The following is a 7,307-nucleotide window of genomic DNA, read 5'->3' as shown; positions in this document are numbered from 1 at the left end:
GGGAGTGTTGATTCTTGTCTCTGATCTGTGAATTATCTCTCTTCCTGAGGATATTTTACCTCTTGGTTATCCTTAATCAATGAAGTTGTTCTTTGTTGACCTTGCTGGTCCATTACATTATCTGGAGGACCTAGTCGACAGCTGCTCTATTGAAATAATTACTTTCTTCCTGTAGTATCCTGGACATCTGAATCAGGTATCCTTTTTCTAATTGGAAGAGGTTGTCTGTTTTCTGCCGTTCCCTGCAATGATTAGACCATTGTAGAAACACCATGTTCTCAATCTGTGGATGTTGGTCTGGCTCTCAAGAGACACATGCAGCTTATCTCTCTCAAGTTATCAATCAGGCTGGACGTCTTCAGTCTCCCATTGTGGTTGTTTTGCCGGTAAAGTAAACTTTTCATACTCTCACGTTACTGAAATATTCCTGCTCATTTAATACCATCTCATTCACTGGCATTGACTGTTATCTTTTATAGGGTAGAGGATTGAACATCTTCAGATTGTACAGGACATTGATGAGGCCTTTTCTGGAGTTGTGTATGCGGTTCTGGTCACCTGCTCCAGGAAGGCTCTTATTAAACTGGACAGTGTTCAGAAAAGATTTACCAGGATGTTGCTGGGAATGGAGGATCTGAGTTATAAAAATTGCTGGGACGTTTCTCACTGGAGGGTAGAAAGTTGCGGAGTTACCTTATAGAAGTTTATAAAATCATGAGGGTTATATATGGTAATTCAAAACTAGAAGCATATTTTTTAAGGGGAGAGGAGATAGATTTGAAAAGGACATGAGGGGCAACGTTTTACACAGCAAATGGTTTGTGTGTGGAATGAACTGCCAGAGGATGTGGTGGAGGCCGGTACAGTTACTTTTAAGAAGCATTTAGAGAAGTATGTGAAAAAGAAAGATATGGAAGCGATAGGGGCCAAACACAGGCAGGTGAGACTAGTTTAGTTTGTTAACATGGTCGGTGCGGACTAGTTAAACTGAAGGATCCATTTATTTGCTGTATGCATCCATGGCGCTATAAGTCGGTGTCTCTGTGAAGACAATGTTAAACAACTCCCTTAGGTCAAACTAAGTGATCTGACGAGACTTTTTTTCATCTGCTTGTCTTCCACCATGAGTCTGGAAAGCCCAGTGAGTTTGTCTATTGATTGTAGTCTGACTGTTTAGACATTTTCTCATGATGGGGTCAAATCTGTGCCACTGCTACTACTATGCCAGATGACCATTCCTGGTTAGTTGTGGCATTTGCCACCTCTCTCAGTAAGGGCTGCCAGCTAAAGGTTCACGGCCACTAATTCTGCTTTTGCCTTGGCTGTGTCTTGGACTCATCTAGTGATTTGTGGTAGAGGATACATTACAACAGAACATCCACGGAAAAGGCATTGCTCTTCGATAATAAGAAGGTTTTATTGCATGATAGAAATAACTAGAACTACATTTGATCTGGCATTATTATTCAGATCTTAGGGAGCTTCTGCTCCATCTGAAAACTAGAGGAAAATACTTTGTCTCAGACTGTGTGACACCAAGACAATTGGTGAAGTCAATCTAACATGAAAATTTTAAACCCACAAAACCATTCACATTGTACAAAACAGTTTACAATGCCTTGCATCCATGGTGCACTGTTATCAAAGAGCAGCTCTTTTGTTTCGATTCGGTCTCTAAGATGAATTGAGTTGATTCCTCCTCGAGTACATAACTTCAATTACCATCACATCAATTCATCCTTAAAGCAACATGCAGGCTACTCGGTGTTATTTATGTTATCTGATGTATGCTGGACTGATGAGAGAATAGAAAGCAGAGATTACCATCATCTTGCCATCCATAGGTAACCCTGTTCTTATCCTCATGCAGGACTTAAGTTGGCATTGAAATAGGTGGCACAGCACACAGGCACCTTTGTTTTGTGTCTGAAGTAGGCACATCATTCAGGATGGTGGCCACAGTTTGGAGGAATTTGCAGCAGTCTTGAAAGAATGATCTTCTGCGGTCTGCAAGTGTAAGTGCCACTACCTTCTCCCTGTTATCCCATACTCACTCACACTCTGCCACTGGACACACCTCCCACCAAGGGTCATGGTACACCACTCACAATATTGCATGCAACATCTTTCTTCAATGGCTCTGACCGAACTCATCACCTTACACCCAACCCCTGCCAAACTATTCACCTCTACTGCCCTCTGCATTTACTCACTTCAGGGCGAAAGTGCAGAGTGCAGATGCTGGAGATCAGAGTTGAGAGTATGGTGCTGGAAAAGCACAGCAGGTCAGGCAGCATCCAAGGAGCAGGAGAATCGACGTTTCAGGCATAAGTCCTTCATCAGGAAAGGCTTATGCCTGAAATGTTTATTGTCCTCCTCGGATACTGCCTGACCTGCTGTGCTTTTCCAGCACCACACTCTCGACCCCGACTTACTCACTCCTCTCTCACTCAGTTTAGCTCCTGACCGATCTATAGACCCCTTGTCTGGTCAAAGGACTTCTCCACTTAGGCATGAACATAGTACAGTGCTGAGATGCTTGTGAATGCTCAGAAAGCAAGCTAAGACTCTGTCATACATCTTATTTCAATGTACGAGATGGGTGCCTGTCCCTGCGCTCACAGCAGCAGGGCAGCAACTTTGTCATTAAGAATTATCATGACTCTAAGTGTACTGGGACATATGCCAATAATCACAAGCCTTAATTTACAAGATGATCATTGAGTGATGCAATAAAGTATGTTCTGGATCAGACCAAACCGCCTCAAAATATATCAAGGAGATAGAGTCTAGTCTAACATTTTAAAAGTTTATTTAAAAGCAATTGTAAGGTGCTATGATTCAGTTAGTTCACTACAAGGCTTTAAGCAAAATACAATTTAATCTTAAAACACAGTTAAAAAAACAAACAAAAAAATTGGCATAACTTTAATTCTATTCAAATACTTAGCAAAATAATATATTATTATACTATTCATCACCAGTTTTCCAATATAGCAGCATCCCATAAACACACCCTTGGTAAAGGCAAATTCAGTAAAAGATTTTCCTTGCGTGCTATCTCCTTTCTAGTCCAGGAGACAATAGACAATAGGTGCAGGAGTAGGCCATTCTGCCCTTCAAACCTGCACAATCATTCATTATGATCATGGCTGATCATCCTCAATCAGTATCCTGGTCCTGCCTTATCTCCATAACCCTTGATTCCACTATCCTTGAGAGCTCTATCCAACTCTTTCTTAAACGAATCCAGAGACTGGGCCTCCACTGCCCTCTGGGGCAGAGCATTCCATACACCCACCACTCTCTGGATGAAGAAGTTTCTCCTCATCTCTGTCCTAAATGGCCTATCCCGTATTTTTAAGCTGTGTCCTCTGGTTCGGGACTCTCCCATCAGCGGAAACATGTTTCCTGCTTCTAGAGTGTCCAATCCTTTAATAATCTTATACGTCTCAATCAGATCCCCTCTCAGTCTTCAAAACTCAAGGGTATACAAGCCCAGTCACTCCAATCTTTCAACATAAGATAGTCCCGCCATTCCAGTAATTGACCTCGTGAACCTATGTTGCACTCCCTCAATAGCCAGGATGTATTTCCTCAAATTTGGAGACCAGAACTGCACACAATATTCCAGGTGCGGTCTCACCAGGGCCCTGCAGAAGAACCTCTTTGCTTCTACACTCAATCCCTCTTGTTATGAAGGCCACCATGCTATTAGCTTTCTTCACTACCTGCTGTACCTGCATGCTTACCTTCATTGACTGGTGTACAAGACAATAGACTCTTTGTACTGCCCCTTTACCTAACTTGACTCTAGTTAGGTAGTAATCTGCCTTCCTGTTCTTGCCACCAAAGTGGATAACCATACATTTATCCACCTTAAACTGCATCTGCCATGCATCTGTCCACTCACTTAACCTGTCTAGGTCACCCTGTAATCTCCTAACATCCTCCTCACCTTTCACCCTGCCACCCAGCTTTGTATTACTAGCAAATTTGCTAATGTTACTATTAATACCATCTTTTATATCACTAATATATATTGTAAAAAGCTGCGGTCCCAGCATTAATCCCTGCAGTACCCCACTGGTCACCGCCTGCCATTACGAAAGGGAGCCGTTTATCACTACTCTTTGTTTCCTGTCAGGCAACCAATTTTCAATCCAAGTCAGTACTTTGCCCCCAATACCATGCACCCTAATTTTGCTCACTAACTTCCTTTGTGGGACTTTATCAAAGGCTTTCTGAAAGTCCAGGCACACTACATCCACTGGATCTCCCTTGTCCATCTTCTGAGTTACATCCTCCAAAAATTCCAGAAGATTAATCAAGCATGATTTCCCCTTCATAAATCCATGCTGACTCTGACCTATCCTGTTCCTACTATCCAGATGTGTCGTAATTTCATCCTTTATAATAGACTCCAGCATCTTTCCCACCACTGAGGTCAGACTAACTGGTCTATAATTTCCTGCTTTCTCTCTCGCTCCTTTCTTAAAATGTGGTACAACATTAGCTACCCTCCAATCCACAGGAACTGATCCTGAATCTATCAAACTCTGGAAAATAATCACCAATGCATCCACGATTTCCGAAGCTACCTCCTTCAGTACCCTGGGATGTAGACCATCAGGCCCCGGGGACTTATCAACCTTCAGTCCTAACAGTCTCCCCAACACCAATTCCTGGCAAATATAAATTCCCTTCAGTTCAGGTCCTTCAGTCACTGTTACCTCTGGGAGATTGCTTGTGTCTTCCCCAGTGAAGACAGATCTGAAGTACCAATTCAATTCTTCTACCATTTCTTTGTTCCCCGTAATATATTCCTCTGTTTCTGTCTTCAAGGGCCCAGTTTTAATCTTAACTATTTTTTTCCCTTTCACATACCTGAAAAAGCTTTCACTATCCTCCTTTATATTTTTGACCAGTTTACCTTCATACCTCATTTTTTCTCTGTGTATTTCCTTCTTAGTAATCCTCCGTTGTTCTTTAAAAGCTTCCCCGTCCTCCATTTTCCCACTTATCTTTGCAATGTTATACTTTTTCTCATTTGACTTTATATGTTTCTTAACTTCCCTCATCAGCCACGGCCACCCATGCCTCCTCCTAGGATCTTTCTTCCTTTTTGGAATGAACTGATCCTGCATCTTCTACATTATACACAGAAATATCTGCCATTGTTCCTCCACTGTCATCCCTGCTAAGGTATTGCACCATTGAACTTTGGCCAGCTCCTCCCTCATAGCTTCATAGTTCCCTTTAAAGGAGAAAGGAACATCAAAATAAACAATCGAGCAGCAAATAAAGAATTTGAGCTTTTTGCTGCAGCACAAACAGAGCTGTCTCTATCAGTTTCAACAGCCAACTCCAAACCCCAACTGAACCCACCCTCTCGTGCTTCTTTTGTCTTATTTAAACAAAACACGCAGGGAACTCAAAACTATTTACCCACTGCTCCTGAAGAAGATATTCCTCTACCATGGTGGCAACACCTCTGTGCAAGAGAACAAATCTCTCTTAAAGGAACAGTACGATCATGGAAATTGTAGGAAACATCCAGGCAATTCTTTTATTCATTAATGTACATGGGTATCACAGGTGAGTCAGCAATTATTCCCTGCCTCTAGTTGACCTTGAGAAAGTGGTAGTGAGCTGCCTTCTTGAACCACTGCTGTAGGTTGACCCACAATGCTATTAGGGAGGAATTCCAGGATTTTGACCCAGCGACACTGACAGAACAATGACATGTTTCCAAGTGAGGAGAGCGAGTTGCTTGGAAAGGAATTTGCAGATGGTGATGCTCCCCTGTTTCTGCTTCTTTTGTTCATCTTGATATGAGGTTGAGTGTTGTAACGTGCTGTCTAAGGGTGTTTGATTAACTTGTGGATAGTACACAATGCAGCTACTGAGAGTCAGTGGTGGATGGAATGGATGTGGTAGGCGGAAGTAGGTACTGCAGATGCTGGAGATTAGAGTCAAGATTAGAGTGGTGCTGGAAAAGCACAGCAGGTCAGGCAGCATCCAAGGAGCAGGAAAATCGACATTTCGGGCAAAAGCCCTTCATCAGGAATGGATGTGGTGCCAATTCAGCAGGCTGCTTTGTCCTGGAGGATGTGAAGATTCTACAGTGTTGGAGCTGCAACCATCCAGACAAGTAGGGAGCATTCCATCACACTCCTGACTTTCCCTTGTTGATGCTAGGTAAGCTTTGGGGAATCAGAAGGTGAGTTAATCGCTGCAGTATTCTAGCCTTTGAACCACTCTTGTAGCCACTGAGTTTATATGCGAAGTTCTGTTCAATTTCTGGTCAATGATAACACCAGGATGTTGATAGTGGGAGAATTCAGTGATGGTAACAGCATCAAATTTCAAGGAGTGGTGGTTAGATTGTCTCTTATTGGTGATGGTCATAGTCTGGCGTTTGTTTGGCATAAATGTTACTTGTCCCTTGTCAGCCCAAGCCTGGATATTGTCCACATCTTATTGCATTTGGACGCAGAGAGCTTTAATACCTGAGAAGTGGTGAATGGTGCGGAACATTGTACAATCATCGACCAACATCACCAGGGCTGACCTTAGGATGGAGGGAAGGTCATTGATGAAGCAGCTGCAGATGGTTGGTCCTGTGACACTCCCCTGAGGATGAGATGATTGACCTCTGACAACCACAACTATCTTCAAATGTGTCAGGTATGACTCCAACCAGCAAAGCGTTTGCGCGGACACACACGTGCGCGCACACACACACACACACACACACACACACACACACACACACACACACACACACACACACACGTGCATGCACACACACATCCCCCCCCACCCAACTCACCCTCCCACAAATATTGATTGATTCCATTCTTGCTAGGGCTCCTTGAAGCAGCTTTAATGTCAGGAGCTGTCACTCTCAGCTCACCTCTGGAATTCAACTCTTTTGTCCATGTTTGAACCAAGGCCGTAAAGAGCTCAGAAGGTGAATAGTCCTGATGGAACCCAAACTACACATCAGTGAGAAGGTCATTGCTGAACAGGTGCTACCTGGTAGCACTGTTGATGACACCTTCCATCACTTTACTGATGATTGAGAGGAGACTAATGGGACGGTAATTGGCTGCGCTGGATTTGTCCTGCTTTTTAGGACATACATGAGTAATTTTCCACATTGTCATGTAGATGCCAGTGTTGTAGCTGTACTGGAACAGCTTGGCTAGGGGAGCGGCAAGTTCCGGAGCACAAATGTTCAGTCCTATTGCCAGAATGTTGTCTGGGTGCATAGGATTTGCAGTGTCCAGTGTTTCCAACCA

This window comes from Hemiscyllium ocellatum, chromosome 36 (genome assembly GCF_020745735.1).
Source record: "Hemiscyllium ocellatum isolate sHemOce1 chromosome 36, sHemOce1.pat.X.cur, whole genome shotgun sequence".
Taxonomy (NCBI): Eukaryota; Metazoa; Chordata; class Chondrichthyes; order Orectolobiformes; family Hemiscylliidae; genus Hemiscyllium; species Hemiscyllium ocellatum.
This window is presented reverse-complemented; position numbering follows the sequence as displayed.